The sequence below is a fragment of the Xenopus laevis genome, chromosome 8S (assembly GCF_017654675.1).
Source record: "Xenopus laevis strain J_2021 chromosome 8S, Xenopus_laevis_v10.1, whole genome shotgun sequence".
Taxonomy (NCBI): domain Eukaryota; kingdom Metazoa; phylum Chordata; class Amphibia; order Anura; family Pipidae; genus Xenopus; species Xenopus laevis.
In genome coordinates this window covers 33,792,426-33,811,518 of record NC_054386.1, presented here as the reverse complement: position 1 = coordinate 33,811,518, position 19,093 = coordinate 33,792,426, and the positions used below count along the sequence as shown (strand labels likewise).

The window sequence follows — 19,093 nt, the reverse complement described above, 5'->3', positions numbered from 1 at the left end:
TCCTTCCCATATGTATAAATACAAATATACAGAGATGGAATTTTATGGGCACACAATAAGCTATACCCTCATACTCTACTGTCTAGGGGAATCAATATGGCACCTCCCTCCCATATATATAAATACAAATATACAGAGAAGGAATGTTCTGGGCACACAATAAGCTATACCCTCATACTGTACTGTTTTATAGGAAACACTATGGCACCTCCCTTCCATATGTATATATACAAAAATGCAGAAAATGAATGCCCTGGCCACACAATAACCTATGTTGTCTAAAGGCATCTCCCTCCTGTATGTATAGATACAAATATACAGAGGGAAACACAAATGAGCAAAGGTGTGACTGCTTTTTGGCCTGAAAATGCTCATGGTTGTCCCTTACCGTACTGCATTGATCCTGATAAATCCGCAGGCGTCAGCCGGGTCATAATCTCCTTGAACATCCATGCTGGGAAAAAAGGAGATGAGAGAAGCCCGATTTGATTAAATTATGTCAGAATTGGTGCTTACTATGTAAGTGGGTGAGTTATATGCACAGAGAGAAGGGTATTATGAGCAAGGTTTGCTACAGGTCTACTAACCCATACAGCCCAGCAGCAGGTAGCATTACTGATCTGTTGTTGGAAAACAAACAGCTGACTGCTGGGTGGGTTATTAGACCTATACATTGCCCTGTATGTCTATTGTAAAAGTGTAAAGCTGGCTACACATAAATGTTGTTCCTCCAGCCAGTTATATGCTTATTGTCTTTTGTAAAGGGCCCTTCAGACAGCTTTTATGGCAATCAATATGGCACCTCCCTCCCATATGTATAAATACAAATATACAGAGAAGGAATGTTCTAGGCACACAATAAGCTATTAACTCACTCTGTAGTGTCTTAGGGAAACAGTATGGCACCTCCCTCCTCAGTAACGTAACTAGAGGGGGACGGGCCCTGGCGCGGGACGTGTAGCCGGACCCCCCCACATACGCTGATTTCTGGGCGGAATCCAGTGGCGTGCGAGCTGCCGGGGGGCCCTGAGGGGGTGCAGGCCATGGCCCAATCGCACCCCCTGCTCCCCCGGTAGTTACGCCACTGTCCCTCCTCCCATATGTATAAATACAAATATATAGAGAATGAATATTCTGGGCACACAATAAGCTATACCCCCATACTGTGAAGAGCTAGTGAGAATGCTGCTGCTGGAGTAGTGATTTTCCCAGGCCTGTGAGGGTCTCGGGGAGATCCATTTGCCACAGAAATTTCAGGGTTAGTCTTTGCTAAGCTTTTCCTATTTTGTTGTTTTTGCCTCTTAAATGAGGGAAAAAAAATTTCTGTCAAGTGCAGGGGGGCTGAAGCTAAGGAACAAATGTGGGTTCTGGAAAACGTGCAGTAAAATCCAGAGTTCAGGTGAAGTCTCTGGAAGCAAAGAAGCCAAGAAGTAAGAGAAAAAGTTTGCAGAGGAAAGTAAAGGCCGTGTCTGCAGCAGGAAAGAAGGAAAGTGCAAAGCATGGGAACAGCACAGTACCTTGAAGGGAAGCAGGAGGGCCAACACAAGCCGTGGACTCTGTAACAGCCATACCTGTCTCAGCTGAGATTACTTCTGCCATTACTGCCAGGGAATCTGGTCAGGACACTGGGGAAGGAACAAGTAGCCCTGCAATCTGCTTGGCTAGTGTTTCAGTCATGGAGGCAGCCATCATGGAGGGGGCAGCATGTCTGAGCACTGGGGATGCCTTGGAAGGGAGCTGCCATGGAGTACAGACCAGCAGTGATTCCAGCAGCAAACCAGCAGACAGAGCCCATGAGCCGGAAAGTGCTGCAGAGGGTGTGTGCTGCAAAACTAACATGGCTGCTGGAAAGGCTGGAGGGCCAGCTAGGGTTGCCACCTGGCTGGTATTTTACTGGCCTGGCCGGTAAAAATGATGACTGATCCCAATGTTATTAATAGGGAAAAAAGATAAATATATAGGAAGGCTGGTATTTTTTTCCAGAAAAGGTGGCAACCCTAGGGCCAGCAGAACTGGAGGAGGACTCCAAACTACTTGCAGAATCTGTTGCTGAGGAAACCCTGAGGGGGAATGAAGGTGCTGTACCTGCAGACAAGGTAAAACATTCTATTTCTTTGGGGTTCCAGAGTGCTAGAGATTTTGCTAAACTGAATGAGGGTTCAGCCTCCCTAAAGCAGCACAAGGGGGAGAGTGTGTTGGTCTCTGATACAATCATTAAGGCCATTAAAGCTATGGAATGTCTGCAGAAGAGGAAGGTGGAACTGAATGAAAGCACTGGCCTTGTTAGTGGGGAATCAAGCGCATGAGGACAATGGTTCAGTTAGAGGTGGAATAGGACATTGCTTGGACTATGGACGTTATCAAGCCCTGGGAAGAATTCTACCAGAATAAAGGCTGATTTGGGACACAGGTGACTTCTCAGACTGTTAAATAATCCTGAACTTGAATCCTAAACTCAATGAGCCCCCTAAGGACAGAGCAGTCTCTGAGTTTAAAGCCCATGTTGCCAGTACTGATACTGCTAAGAGTATGAATGTAGAATGTGTGGCGAGTGGTGGAGGGGCACGAGTAGATGGTTCCAGTGGTACGGATGAGATTGGGGGGAAGGAGGCACAGAGTGCAGGCTGGTGGGTGAGCACATGGTGAATGGGAGAATACAGTAATGCAGCCCAATATCGGGGGACAGCAGCCTGTCTGGGGGAGGAAAAAGGTCTTCACTAATCAGGAGCAGCAAAGTGGCACTTTGGAAGGGCAAGTTTTCAGAAGGCGGGATGTTGTGAGAATCAGGTGGGATGGGGAGAAGGAGAAGTTTCCTGGGGCAAGATTTATTTGCTGCAATTTAATCAAACAGTCCATGGGCTTCACCCCAGAATAGATGACATTTATGCCTTTGTAACTGCCTGTGATTTTGAGTACAATATCAGTTTCAAGCTCTCTCAGTGGCTGGACTGGAGAAATTCTGGGCGCTGTATGAGGAGAAGATGGAGTGCAGGAATGGGAGAGTTTTAGAGCCATTCCCATAACCAGGCCAGAGACAGGTGGTGACTATCAACTGACTACAAGTCAGGTTGGAATCAGGTAATGATGCAGGAGAAGTGAGGGAAGGAGATAGTGAGGAAGAGGAGGCAGGGGAGAAAAGTCAGAAAGACAGAACAGAGAGTCTCCCCAAGAGAATGCACCCCAAAGTCAAGGCAAGTGGGGAGTAGGAAGAAGGGTGGAAGGTGGTAGGAAAGGCAGGGAAGGTCCTTTTTGACAACAGCATTAAAGTGTCCAACAGATATGTGCTGCGTGAGGGTAAGAGTTGGGGGGAATTGGCAGAGGAGAAGGAGATGAGAAGGGGGGCAAGGGAAGGGATAAAAAGAAGGAAGATCAGGAGCAACAAGAAGTTAAAGGGAAAGTAAAGGAAAGTTACGCTTACAATCTACAACCCCAGGAAGGGGAAATAACTGAAGATCAGGGCAAGAAGAGAAAGGGGAGAATGTCTACAGAGATGGAACAAGGAGAATTGAAAACAGATGAACTTCTTTTCCTGGAAGAAGATGGAGATTTTCAGGAACTTAGAGGGATCCAAGTGAAGAGATACAGTGGGGAAGGGGAAGATGTTCAGAGCAAATCCCTTAAACCCTCAGAAATTCAGAGGTGCAGGCGCTCCTAATGTTGGGTAATAATCAGCATTTAAGGTTTATGTGATGTGAGAATTCACTGGGAAAGTACAAAGCACAGTAACTGTTATGGTATAGAGAAGTTTATTTTTTTTTCTATGATATGAGATAAAATAGTAAATGTATTTGGGTTTATTTAATATTTAATTGCTCTTCATGATGTCTGCGTATTTGTTCTGCATTTAGTATGTTAAATCTGTTATTTTATTTTATGCTTGTTTTAACCTGTAATTTGTATTACTCTAATAAACAAAAATTCCCTCCTCCCATATGTATGAATACAAATATACAGAGAATGAATGTTCTGGGCACACAATAAGCTATATCCTCATACTGTACTGTTTTAAGGGAAACACTATGGCACCTCCCTCCCATATGTATAAATACAAATATGCAGACACTCAATAACCTATACTGTCATGTTTGGATTTTGAGTGTTACTTCTTTGCTTCCAATTTCCCCCATCCCATCACTACCCCCACATATCCTCCAGTCTGTCTGCTCATTCTCTGCGTGCTGTTAATATCAAACTGGCTATTACCATGAGCCAGAAACACTGGAATTGTAAAGCCAAACTGCTGCCGAACCCCCCTCCCGCCACCCCTACTGAAAATTATCATCATCCTTAAATGGTGAGACCCCCCCCAAGACTTTAGAATGATTTTACCTCCCTCAACGTGAAACAAAAGTACAAAGTGCAAAAAATAAAATAAAGGAGAAAAAAAACCAGCAAGAGAAGAAACTCTTGCCTTTTATTTTTGCTCAGTGAAGTGGCTCTGACCTGCTCTATAATTACGTTACTTTATACCCACTGTGCGGAGGCATTTCCACCCTGCGCTGCTCCTCGCTAGTTACTTGCATCCCTGCTTCCAGTTATGCTGTCATTCAAAAGCTTTCAAAGCAGCAACGCAGAAATCAGAAAGAAAGAAAAGGCAATTGGTTGGAGACACGGCAAGTATAAAAGCCACCACTCTCTCTCCTGCTCGTGCTCACTTTTATATATTTCTGCCCCCCCCCCTTCCGCTTCTTCTCTTTTGACTTTATCCATTCAGTCTCCCCAAGTGAGAGAGTGACATAATGAGTGGGGTGGATGTTTGAGAAGCTGTTGATTTGGAAGATGACAGGAGGGGGGTGCTGCTCCAGGTGGTTAGTTTCGGGGAGGGGGGGTTGTGAAAAAGAGAAGATAATTTAAGATCCCCCCACCCATTCCTAGTCCACCTACGGAAGTCTGGTTATATACACAGTGTCTAGAATTGAGGAATGGAACATCGGAAGATGTAGAAAGCCACCATAGGAAGGGGCTTGTCCATTCATAAGCTACACGCTCGCTCAATACAGGTGGACTTAACCTTAGGTTCACAGATGTTGCAGCACCTCCCAAATTTTCTTCTCCCACAAACTCCCAAGTTCTGCAAGAACTAGAACCCAAAGTTTGGAACTGGGAAGAGGTTACAAAGATTGACATGGAAGCTGGGTTGTATTTATATAGATATCAATGGCCAGCCAGTAATATTTATATATCTGATGTGTCAATTCTGGAGTGTCTGGAATAGATCTAAGTATGAGGGGTCGGGATGGGTCAATTGCTCAGGGCACTGCAGAGTAGAAGATGGAGCAAGAAGAATGGCGGGTTAGTTACAAGATGGGCAAGATGGGGTCAGTAAGGCAGGTTGGCCTCCTTAGTGTCTGGAGCAGAGCTGTCCATTGGGGGTCCAAATAGGGTGATTGCTTGGGGCAACTCAGAGTAGAATGGGGGCATAGAAGAGGAAGGTAGAGTCAGCAGGGTGAGACAGCAGAGCAAGCTGGCATTATTAATACTCTATATCATAGTTGTGTAGCCTATGATGGCTCTTCAGCTGCTTTTATCAGGGAGCTTACACTTATTCAGACCCTCCAGACCAAGTCGGTAGTTTATTGGAGCATGAATGGGGCAAGATTCTTGACCTTACCAACTGATACAGTATCTGGCAAATAACCACATTGATGCATCGACCCCTGTTTTGATCTTGTCATTGGCCAGGGTGAGGCAAATACTGGTGTATCACGCACACACATATGGCCAACTTCAACAAACAGAAAGTTGGGCCTGTTCCATGAACTCTTGTTGTAGGCCTGTACATTAACCTGTAGGGAGGACATCATTATAGAAAGGTTTCACATCCTGACCCCTTACCTGACCAGCTCCTCGTTGTACAGAGAATGGGGTGCCTCCCTGCCTAGCACATACACTTGTCCTTTCAGCACAGAAACTAGCACCTTGCCTTCCACCATCTCCTGAGATTTGGTGATACAACTGCGCACAAACTCGCACTCTGGGCTATACCAGAATCCTGAGAATAGAAACCCTTGTTATCGTCATTACAGCTTATTGCATGTATAGGAGCATCATATTCTCATTTAGAAACTCAGGTTATTAGAGGGGAACAAATGATCTGGTATACTGTAGGGTCCTGTTGGCAGAAGGGCGTCGGGTAAACCCAAAAGTCGAAGTTGTAATGAGACAGGGCTTGCATAAGAGTCGTCGTGGTTTGAGTGTATCCTGAATGGATTGGGGTTGTGATCAGATGTGGAATTTAGTTGCCCGTTTTTGGGGAGTCCCATTCTACTTAGTTCGCAGGAACCACAGCTCAGCAGGTTTATAGGAGATTATAACAGGATAGGAAGTCTATGGGAGGTGATAAGGAGTCTTGTGCCTAAGCCACGTGAAAGGTTAGACATGGCTGAACCAACAATGTCAAAGTGGAACAGCAAGATGGACATATACATCTAATTATTTCCAATACAATGATACCGAGGGAAGAAATTACAGTATAATGATTCTTTCAAATGTAATCTTAGAACAGGGCTGCAAGCAGAAATCTGTACCCTTGTTTGAGATTTAGATTTCCCAATGTGAGGCAATTGGCTCGGCATCATATGTAAGTTGGTTCATGTAATATATCGGTCATTGTTTTAGTTCTTTGCGCTACCTCCTTGTGCCATAAGTTACCTTACTCCCTGTGCAATCCCTCTGCTAATAGATGCCAGGCTGCGGCCTGACCTCCTGCCTTTATCAGGGTCAAAAATCAGGACCATATGGGCTGTTGTGTTGTGAGAAGCAGTGACAGGTGAGCTCACCTTCTCCAGCTTTCTCCTAAGGTAACCTTAGTCGCTTCAGGAAGAAAGGGCTAGGGCTTGGGTGCCTAGAAAAGAATACCAGAGCACATCTGTCTCTGAGACTCTAACTGAGCCGCCAGTCCCAAGGGCAGTCCCGATATCAATAAGGAGCAAAATGAACTGGCCTGGAACCAGACACAGGACCTCTGATAGTCTACAGACTTGCGCTGTATTATGTTCTGTGACTTGGAACCAAATGTATATCCGAAATCTGGCAAGGCAGAACTGTCTTGTGCACTTCCCCCGAGAACGGCATGCTTCTTCTCATTTACATTAAACTTAAAGGACAACTAAACCTTAAGTTACTAGGGGACGTAATTTGTGAGACCCACTCTCAGCGAGTTAAAACTCCCCTCCAACTGGTGCACTGGTAATAGACAGAAGGCAATTTGGGAGCCACTGTCATTTTAATGCGCACAAATCTGCCCCTTAAAGGGGAACTATCGCGAAAAGGAAAATTTCATATAACCTTACTCATACTGAAGAAATAACCTTTCTAAATACAATCAATTAAAAATTCTGCAATGTTTCTGAAATAATCAAGTTTATATTCACTATTCCTCTCTCAGCATCTGTTTCTCTTCATTCTGCCTTCTTGCAGCAGTTGGGTGACAAATGATCCAATATATCTTATAGGGGGGCTCCCTTTCCGAGCAGATGAATTAGAGCTCACTCAAATAACTGATTAGGGATGTCGCGGACTGTTCGCCCGCGAACATCGGCCGTTCACGTCCGCCGAATGTTCGCGAACGTCGCGCGACGTTCGCCAATTTGGGTTCGCGTTAGCTGGCGCTTATTTTTGCCCTCTCACCCCAGACCAGCAGATACATGGCAGCCAATCAGGAAGCTCTCCCTCCTGGACCACACCCCCTTGACCACTCCCCTTCCATATATAAACTGAAGCCCTGCAGCGTTTTTTCATTCTGCCTGTGTGTGCTTGGAAGAGCTAGTGTAGGGAGAGAGCTGTTTAGTGATTTGAGGGACAGTTGATAGTAACTTTGCTGGCTAGTAATCTACTTGATACTGCTCTGTATTGTAGGGACAGAACTCTGCAGGGATTTGAGGGACAGTGAGTTTAGGTTAGTTAGCTTTGCTGACTAGTAATCTACCTTCTACTGCAGTGCTCTGTATGTAGCTGCTATGGGCACTGCTTCTGATCTCATCTGCTGACTGCTGTAATAACCCAATAGTCCTTGTAAGGACTGCTTTTATTTTCTTTTTTGTTTTTTTACTTTGCTACTATAAGAGCCCAGTGCTATTAGTCTAGCTGTGTTCGGGAGTGGGACTGGTGTGCTGCTCCTCCTAGTAGTTCACCACTACCAGCACCAACCAGAGTCAAAATTGTTACAAAGTATCTTATTTGCACCTGTTAGCTGTTCTGAGCTCTCTGCCAAAAGCCAATTAAGTTAGAAACTGGTTTATTTCTGGCTGTTCAGTGCAGAGAAAAGAGGGACTTTCCAGTACAAAAGAGGGACAGGGGGTTGAGTGGTCAAAAGAGGGACAGTTGGGAGGTATGCAAGTGCCACCTAGCTGTGTGAAGTTTTTCACATTCTGTCTAAATAACAATAATAATTCCGTGTCCGTAAACATCACCTGAGTGATGTTTTTACAGAAGCAATAATATATTCCGTATCCACTACTGTATACGTTGCCCTTGCAGGCATTGTTTGCCCAGTCTTTAACCAAGTGCCACCTAGCTGTGTGAGCTTTTTCACATTCCGTGTCCAGAAACATCACCTGAGTGACGTAGTGTGATTTCTGCCCTTTACAGAACAAAACGCAGCGCTGTGTCAACAATGTATTTTTCAGATACATTTTTGCCCTTGATCCCCCTCTGGCATGCCACTGTCCAGGTCGTTGCACCCTTTAAACAACTTTAAAATCATTTTTCTGGCCAGAAATGTCTTTTCTAGCTTTTAAAATTCGCCTTCCCATTGAAGTCTATGGGGTTCGCGACGTTCGCGAACCGTTCGCATTTTTGGACGCAAGTTCGCGAACATTTTTTCCGCCGTTCGCTACATCCCTATAACTGATTCCAGTACAAACAAAATCTAACAAAATAACTTCCTTTTGCACAAATCCTGCATATAGAGAGACAAGATGGCTGTTGATTTTAATAGAATGAGCTCTAATACATCTTCTAGGCAAAAGGAGCCCCCCTATAAGATATAGTGAATCTAACTGCTGCATGAAGAAAGAATGAAGAGAATGAAGAGAAACAGCTGCTGAGAGAGGAATAGTGAATATAAACTTGATTATTTCAGAAACGGTACAGAATTTTTAATTTGATTGATTGAATTTTTAATTAATTGATTGTATTTCGTTTAGAAAGTTTGTTTTTTCAGTTTGATGAAGCTTATATTACATTTTCATTTTTGCGATAGTTCCCCTGTAAGAGTTAACTTTTAATATGATATAGAGAGAGAGATATTCTGAGACAATTTGTGATTGCTTTTCATTTTTTTATTATCTGTGGTTTTTCAGTTTTTTAGTTTTATTCAGCAGGGCTATTTTTCCAATCTGGTTGGTGGGGTCCGAATTCCCCTAGCTACCATGCATTGATTTGAATAAGAGACTGGAACATGAATAGGAGAGTCCTGAATAGAAAGATGAGTAATAAAAAGTAGCAATAACAATAAATTTGTAGTCTTATGGAGCATTTGTTTTTTAGATGGGGTCAGTGACCCCCATTTGAAAGCTGGAAAGAGTCAGAAGAAGATGGCAAATAATTAAAAAACGTTAAAAATAATTAATGAAGACCAGTTGAAAAGTTGCTTAGAATTAGCCATTCTATAACATACTAAAAGTTAACTCAAAGGTGAACCACCCCTTTAATAGTTAATAAGGCCTAAGAAGTTAAGGTGGTTTAATGTGCGCATTAATAATGTTATTAGCATGTAACTTGAACCAAAACAGTTGTGGCTCTTGACGCCACCCGTTGCAGGATCCCTGCAATTACTGGCACATTCAGCCTGGCGATAGTTCCATAGTTCCCTAGCATCCAAGGTGGATGAGCACTTTATTGCATTTCCCTCTAGTAAAATGTATGGGTGCAAGTAGGTGGTCATTCTTGATCTTGGGGCAGAAGTACAAGAGCACTATGGGGAGCAAGAGTGGGCCTCGTAGTGCTCATTCCTGGAGCACTTGGTGTATGTTTCGCTTTGCATTGACCGCCAGATGAAAAATGCAGGGCTCAGTATAGAGGGCAGTATCACGACACACAACACTGCCAGGCCTACAGTAGGTGGTAAGGAAAGGCCCAATGCACATCCTGCCACCCGTAAAATGACTTGTTTCCTACATTCTGGGGTAAGAGTTTCTGTTTGCACCCTTCACTTCCTGAGGTTCTTAAGTGTAACCAGGTTAGGAATAGAGGAGTAATACAATATAAGGTAGAGTCCAGCGCAGGTTTATTTTCTTATATCTGTACCCAACCCCATATCTGCTACCCATGACCTACAATAGGCTAACTAATCTTCCGACCTGGGGGACACACAAAACCGGAAGTGACGTCACTTTGGTCCAGATGTGATGTCATTCCAGTGCCTAATCTGCACGAAAATAGAAAAGAAAAACTACCAGAACCACAGGGGAGGTTGGGAGGGATCAAGCCTGCACCTGTGTTGGGTACCCAGCCAGGTTACCCGCGGACTGCTCACATGCCCAGGGAATCAGAGACTTTTTGCCCAAAACCCGACCACTTTGCGGGTATTCTACGGGTACACGACCCGATGCAGGACTCTAATATAAGGAATAAAGTTTGTACCAAGTCTAGTAACCCATACCAACCAAGTGTAGGTTTTTAAACAGGTGACCAGTAACTGTGATGTGTTGGTTGGTAGATATGGGGCGTTACGTTATGCCTTTCATGACCCCAACACCCCTTTTCTAAATATCATATGTGCACGGGAACACGCCTGCAAAACCACATTAGATACGGGATGCACATACCATTGTAGATCTGCTCGGCAAACCTTTGTGACAGCTGCTGCTTAATTTTGCGCACTTCACGGTCCATGGTAAACGCCTCAATGTCTAAGTGAGCTTGGTAGAGTATGGTCCCCGCCGGCGTCTCGTAGATACCTAGCCATTTTTCCAGGCAGGGTGAGAAAGAAAGAAAGGAGGGGTTGGATAGAGGAAACACAAATTGCCTGCAAATGACACCGTTAATGAAGCTTGTGACAGCGGCATGGCGGTGGGACCTCTTTCAGTCCCAGCTTGCGACAGAGAGTATGTGTCATTACTGCGCTGCCGGGGGCAAAGACAGACCATTTCGCACCTTGCGGTGAAAATGTCTAGATTCCCCTTTTCTGAAGAGGCTAAAATGACAGGTTTCAGGGACTGATCAACTTCACCGTCGCTAGCCTGCCGGACTCCCGCAGAAAGCCTGTAATTAAAGGCAGAGCCAAGGAGAGGAAGCACAGTGCAAAAGGGCCTTTAAATAACAGGTCTCTCTCCCCCTCTTTCTTTTAACTCCCCCCCTTCTCTCTCACTTTCGCCCAGGCATAATCTGCAAGAAAATAATAATATTTAAAGTGAGGAGGCAGAGTGGAAGGCTGGGGGCTCATGGTGTGACTGAGAGCTGCTAAATCCCCTCCAACCTATCTCTGACAATCCCACCCCAGGCCTGTCAGCCGCTTGGCTAAGTGACTGCGATCCTGCAAATATACTCACAGAGAGGGGCTTGTCAGCTGTCATGTCAGGGGCTGATCTGCTCCAGCAAGAGCCCCTAATGCACTCTGCTCTCTGGGAGTAAGAACTCCCTTGCACTCTCTACTCTGGGAGCTATAACCCTATATTTACTGTATACACGGCACGGAGTATAATAACCCCATGAGTCACAACCGTATACATAGGAGTTATAATCCCCTTCTAGCCTGGGAGCTGTTACCCCATGTACTTTATACTCTGGGTGTTGTTACCCCCATCTGTTTTAACCTATAGGGGTTTTTAACCCCATGCACGTTATTCCCTGGATGTTGTAACCCCCATACACCTTATTCTTTGGATATTGTAACCCTCATACACTTTATTATCTGGATATTGTAACCCCCATGCACTTTATTCTCTGGGAGATGTAATCACCATGCACCTTATTCTCTAGGAGTGATAAGCTCCATCCACTTCATACTCTAGGAGCTGTAACCCCCCATATTTTAGGGGGTTGTAACCCCCCCCCCCATCCACCTTATACTTTAGGAGTGGTAACCCTTTGCATTTTAATCTCTGGGATATGTAACTCTCATTCATTTTATTCTCTGGGTGTTGTTACTTCTATGCACGTTATTCTATAGGAGTTGTAACCCCCATGCACTTTATTTTCTAGGATATGTCACCCCAAATCACTTTATTCTCTGGGAGTTGTAACCCCATGCACTTTATTCTCTCGGAGTTGTAACCCTCATGCACTTTATTCTCTAGGAGTTGTAACCCCATGCACTTTATTCACTAGGAGTGGTAACCCTCATGCACTTTATTCTCTAGGAGTTGTAACCCCCATGCACTTTATTCTCTAGGAGTTGGAACCTCCATGCACTTTATTCTCTAGGAGTTGTAACCCCATACACTTTATTCTCTAGGTGTTGTAATCCCCATGCACTTTATTCTCTAGGAGTTGTAACCCCATGCACTTTATTCTCTAGGAGTTGTAACCCCCATGCACTTTATTCTCTAGGAGTTGTAACCCCATGCACTTTATTCTCTAGGAGTTGTAACCCCCATGCACTTTATTCTCTAGGACAGTGGTCCCCAACCAGTAGCTCGTGAGCAACATGTTGCTCTCCAGCCCCTTGGATGTTGCTCCCAGTGGCCTCAAAGCAGGTACTAATTTTTGAGTTCCTAGCTTGGAGGCAAGTTTTGGTTGTATAAAAACCAGGTGCACTGTCAAACAGAACCTCAATGTAGGGTGACAATCCACATAGGGGCTACTAAATGGCCAATCACACCACTTATTTGGCACCCCAACAAAATTTTTCATGCTAGTGTTGCTCCCCAACTCCTTTTACTTCTGAATGTTGCTCACGGGTTCAAAAGGTTGGGGATCCCTGCTCTAGGAGTTGTAACCCCATGCACTTTATTCTCTAGGAGTTGTAACCCTCATGCACTTTATTCTCTAGGAGTTGTAACCCCCATGCACTTTATTCTCTAGGAGTTGGAACCTCCATGCACTTTATTCTCTAGGAGTTGGAACCTCCATGCACTTTATTCTCTAGGTGTTGTAATCCCCATGCACTTTATTCTCTAGGAGTTGTAACCCCCATGCACTTTATTCTCTAGGAGTTGTAACCCCCATGCACTTTATTCTCTAGGAGTTGTAACCCCCATGCACTTTATTCTCTAGGAGTTGTAACCCCCATGCACTTTATTTTCTAGGTGTTATAACCCCCATGGGCTTTATTTTCTAGGAGTTTTAACTCCCATGCACTTCATTTTCTAGGAGTTATAACCCCTATACAATGTATTATACTATGTTTTCTTTAACTGTTTTAAGTCCTATGAACTGTTTACTAAATGCCTTACATTCAGGTAGTTGTAACCCCCCCCTTGGTAATAGTTTGATTTTGGGGCAGACCTACAGTATTTCCTCCCCTAGTTGTGGCAGTTAGGGCCTGAGCTACACTACAGCACAGAGTTGTCAGCTAATCTCTCACGTAGATGCTTCCCTGCAGAGTTTACAGTTTCCCACTGACCTGTGTGACACCTTGAAAGCTTATTAAAGCCTAAAGTAGTCACAAGTAATCATGTGCTAAACCATCCACAAACAAAGGGGCTCCCGGGTGATGAGGTTAAAACCTTCCTATTTCCACGGCCTACAGTATTACTCCCTTCTGCCCCCACTTTCAGAACAGTGTCATTTTTATTTAGAGACTTTAAAGGGGAACGTCATCCAGAACTGCATTCGTTTGCATTTTTTTTTTACATTTTTCATTATGCAAAAAAAAAAAAAAAAAAAAAATGGAGAAAAATTGGGTGGAGTTCCCCTCAAAGTAGACACCTATAAGGACACCTGGAGGCAACTTGCACCCATGCAGCGATCACATTGCTATTAGTGGCTGATTTGAAGTTCCCTAATAGAGCTCGTGTCAGATGGGGAGTTAAAGCCAATGGAAAGGATTCTTAAAAATGGTTTATAGCCAGGATCTATCAGCCTGCAGTCTCTTTCACTCTTATGTGTCAATCTTTCTGGCTGCTTCTTATATATTTAGTTTCTTTGCTGTGACAGCTGTTAGCAGCTAAAAGGCAGCGGGTTGTGTACCCTGTCAGCACATAGACAGCCGTGGTGCAGGGGGCAGCAACCTCCCACGCTGGTTCTGTGAATGGGCCCTGTCCGTGTGATACTGCCTGTACTGTCTCCCCGCTCCCTGTTTGCAGGTTTACCTAGATATCTCTGCTGTACATCATACTGTACTAAGGGAAACAATATGGCAGCTCTCACCTATTTGTATAAATACAAATATGCAGAGAAGGAATGTTCTGGGTACACATTAAGCTATACCCTCATACTGTACTGTCTAATGGAAACAATATGGCACCTCCCTCCCGTATGTATAAATACAAATAAACAAAGAAGGAATGTTCTACCCTCATTCTGTACTGTCTAAGGAAAACAATATGGCACCTCCGTTCCATATGTATAAATACAAATATACAGATGCTGGACAAAAGTAATATAACCTCATGTCACTGGGGCCAGAACAGTTGAGAAAGATTTTTTTAAAAAGCTCTGCCGTTTCCTTGGAGACAGAGTTTTATTATATAATTGCTCCTCTCTTCTATTTTAAGGGTTAAGAAAGAGAAGGAAGAAAAAATAAATCTCCTTTGTTCTTTAGGTAAAAAGAGCTTGAACCTCGCGCTCCCCTTTCCCTCCCACAGATTTCATTTTCTTCACTTAATTAGGCCTCCTTCAGAGCAAAAACCATAATTTGATAATGACTGTATGAAAAGACACAATATGCATCAAATCCATTGCAATTTCATCTGCCCCACGGGTGCCACTCCATAGTTAGCGTGGAACACCCAGCCCCACTGGATGAATGCGCAGCTATCTACACATGCAACTGGGGAAAAGGCACCCGCATACGTCTCTACTATGTCTTCTCTGAACTGCTTTTGCATGCTTGGCCATTTGGGAGTTTGAAATCACTAAGATGCTACAGCATATTTTGTGCCCAGAGCATGCCATCTTGTATGTTTGTTTTTATACATATGCGAGTATTTCACTTAGACAGTACAGTATGAGGGTATAGCTTATTGTGTGCCCAGAACATTCCTTCTCTGTATATTTGTATTTATACATATGAGAGGGAGGTGCCATATTGATTCCCTTAGACAGTTCAGTATGGGGGTATAGCTTATTGTGTGCCCAGAACATTCCTTCTCTTTATATTTGTATTTATACAGTACATATAGGAGGTACCATATTGTTCCCACAGAGTAGAGAATAATGGGATAGAATGCAGAAAAGGTAATTAAAGTGCTGGCAACAGGCAAAGGGCTCATTAAATATATGAGCAAGTGCTAATACATATAGTTAGCTAGTTACCTTAAATAAACTTTTAGCATTCACACAACCTGCAGTTAGACCTCATATACAGTATTATTATTTCTGTGGTTTCTATTATTTTGTTTTTTTGTTTTGCTTTGCAGCTCTTAGCCTTGGAATTTTAACTGCAGTTTAGTTTCTAGGGCTTAATTATCCTGGCAACCAAGCAGCAGTTGGGGGATCAGAATGGAAGGTTAATAGGAGAAGGCCTAAAAAGAAATATAACCCAAGAAAGAAGCAATAACACTGTAGTTTTGTTTTTGACGGGTCAGTGATCCCCGACAACTCAATGGGCAAAATAGGACTTCAAATATTATGTTAAATACAGAAGATCAGTATTTACAGAATACACCCATTGGCTTTCGTAGCCCTAAATCTCACCTTGAGACTTCATGCCAATGAACCGGTTCTCCACGATATCTACCCGGCCAACACCGTGCTTTCCACTGGGGAGGAGAACAACAAAAATATATCTGACCTGGGAACTCGAGAACAGACTAAGTTAAAGTTAGTCCTACAAAGAATCATACAGGAGGAAGTGATTGTAGTAATGGCCCAAGGCGCAAGTCCTAGCAACCATTCAGCAGTCGGTGTTTACTGTACTGCTGCCTGACAGTGGTAACTACGGGTTACTAGACTTTGTGCCTTTTAATATAATACTCCCATCAACTCAGAACAGCTAAAGGAGGCATTTTCCTTTCCATGGCCCACACCCAAATCATACATACCTAGCTTCACCCACTTTTTTGCAAGCCACACACCCATTTTTTGTCTATGGACTACTCCAGTTTAAAAAGGGAGGTATGGGCTGGAGGCACACCTGGAGTTGACATTCGCTGCTTAGATGCCAATTGCACCAGCTCTATAACTTAATGCATTGGCACAACACGAATAAAATGTTTTGATTTAGCAAATGCATCATTTAACCCAATTCTGACACATGCCGCTCAGGCACAGAACCATCCAAATGTGCCCTATCTAATTGGCTTCTCCTGCTCGGGCTCTCCTGTTTACCTCTTAGGCTCAGGTGTAGAGGCCAATGTAAGTTTAACCACTTCATACCAACTTGTATGGCTGTAACCAGGAGCATAGCTATAGATGAAGTACACACATATATCTATCTATCTATATATATATATTTACGAGAAATAACTTATTCACATTGTTTCAGGGACTAGGATGATTTTGCTGTGGGATCCAGCATTTCCTAGTTGAGCCACTGCAGGGAATAAAAAAAAACAAAAAACAAACAATGTATAAATATATATATACAGGTATGGAACCTGTTATTCAAAATTCTCAGGACCTGAATAAGGGGTCTTTTCTTAATTTGGATTTTCACACTTTAATGGCAGTGGCTGACGGGGAGATTTGTCGCCAGGGGTGTAACTACATATAAGGGCCCCCCCAAGGCCTTAATTCATGTACAATTTCAAGAAATATTGGTAAAACAGGTCAGGCAACTTAGCAATATGTTGGTCATAGCCTTAAGCGTTACGTGTTAACAAACACAGACACAGAGACTTTCCAAGGCATTTAGGGTAGGACTTCACGATGCGAGAGGAGCCGACACGTCGCAATGCGACAAAACGCATGCGACGTGTCGGATGTTCTAAAGAAAAAAGAAGTGAAGGAGAAATCGCAGGTAAGAAATATCCGACTGTCGGATGAAAACGCACTCTGTGTTTTCATCCGACAGTCAGATAAATGTAGTTCTTACCTGCGATTTCTCCTTCACTTCCTTTTTTTTAGAACATCCGACACGTCGCATTGCAACGTGTCGACTCCTCTCGCATCGTGAAGTCCTACCCTTAAACAAACATGCACCAATCAAAAAACAACATCAATTAAACAAATTAACCAGTGAATGCGCCAATCACTATCAAGGATTTTTTATATATGTTTGTGGTTAACAGTTTCGCCATTTTTCTTTCTTTTGGGTGCCATATTGGTACACCTTTGTTGGTTGGAAAGTTATATGGTGCCATATTTATACACCCAAAGTGCAAAGTACATAGAATATAATGTAAGAAATAGTATAAAAAATAGCATCAAGATAAATAAATATACATATAAAGATATAAAGTTTTTTTATAGAGTTTTTTTTATACATTCAATTGTAAATACAGTATGAAGTGCTAGTGAAGGTTATACTATAAAAAACAGATTTGTGCAATACTTAGTTGAACTATCTGTGTATATATATGGAATGTTTCTAGACATATATCAAATGAGTTTTAAATGAATTTTAAATTTCAGGTGGGAATTACAAATGTTACATGAACTTTGGTGGAAACTCCGTGTCCAAGGGTAAAGGGAGGGGACTAAAGAAAGCAGAAAATTTAATTAATGCCAGAGAAACAATAGCAAAAGTCAAAAAATATCTTTTTGTTTCAGAAGTAACATGATACATCATACTCATTATTTAGCTCCATAGCGAACCTAGTGGCCAGGATAAAGATCAATGTAGTACAATAATTTCTTAGAAAGATCCCCTCCTCTCTGATCTGGTGTTATTTTTGTATGCCCTGAAATGCAAAAAAAAAATTGACGGAGGCACAGTTTACAAAATGTGTAACTACCTTTGTTTCTGTTTTGTTCTTTATATTATTAATATGTTCTCTTGTTCTCTCTTTTAAGGTTCGGCTGGTTTGACCGACATATTTTATGCCACATTTGCAGCATGTGATCAGATAAATGACATGGTAAGTATTACAATTTATGTATTGGTTCACTTTGTAGTTTTTACCAGTGGTGTGGGACATAAAGGTGTCACCTATAGTGATATAGTTACAAGTGATAAACCTGTTTGCTCCACATTTATAAGATCCCTTGTTTTCCAACCATCTATGTTTCTGTGCAGTATTGATTCTGCTGGGAGATAGCGTGTAAGGTTCTGGGTCTTGTAAACACAAACTGACAGCCATTTTGTAAGATGTTGTCCAGAACAGGATCTTTTTTAAGGATTCTTAGATTTCTTTTTATAATGTTAACAATGTCTAGGTATTGTGGACTGTAGGTAAGTGTGCAAGTGGTTATGTCGGGATTATTCATATTATCTCGGGGGGTGAATAGTGCTCTTTTGAAGGATTTTAATAAGATTGGCATTTCATAGCCTCGGCTTTGAGCCGATCTCTTAGATCACATGATTTATTAACAAAATCTTCATGATAAGAGCATAAGCACCTTAATCTCAGGAATTGTCCAGTAGGTATATTTCAAATGAGATGTGGTGGATGGGCTGAGGATGCTCTTAGTAAAATCCATAGTTATTGGTACATTCTTCACTAATTGATGTGTTACAACTGGTTCATTTGTTTAATTGATGTTGTTTTTTGATTGTTGCACGTTTGTTTAAATACCTTGGAAAGTCTCTGTATAGTTAGCCTATGATTGTTTAACACAAAATGCCTAAGGCTATGGATACGATAAACTACTTTTCACTTTGAAAACCTTTGCCTTCTTGAGTGCCTGCTTCAAAGAAGTTTTGGTTGTCTTTAGCTATACAATAAAGATTTTTTTTATTTTTTATTTAATTTTAAGGCTTGTGAGTGCGGCTCTTTCTGGGATGGATATATATATATATATATATATATATATATATATATATATATATATATATATATATATATATAAAGTCATGTTCTGGTGGTGCACTCAAAAAACATAAGGGAAATGCCTGAGTGCTGGTAAAATTGTTGAAACATATTAAGTTTTAGAAAAATAACCGCAC

General features: G+C 42.5%; 1 long non-coding RNA gene and 1 pseudogene across 1 annotated transcript in view; one reads left to right on the top strand and one right to left on the bottom strand.

The window, feature by feature from the left end:
- Positions 1 to 19,093, bottom strand: part of LOC108700512 — a 43,316-nt pseudogene that overhangs the window by 1,416 nt on the left and 22,807 nt on the right.
- Positions 1 to 19,093, top strand: part of LOC121397671 — a 66,337-nt gene that overhangs the window by 31,561 nt on the left and 15,683 nt on the right. The window contains exon 3 of the long non-coding RNA XR_005963822.1: positions 18,001 to 18,065. This is a non-coding gene — a long non-coding RNA (uncharacterized LOC121397671). The remainder of the gene's footprint in view (positions 1 to 18,000; positions 18,066 to 19,093) is intronic.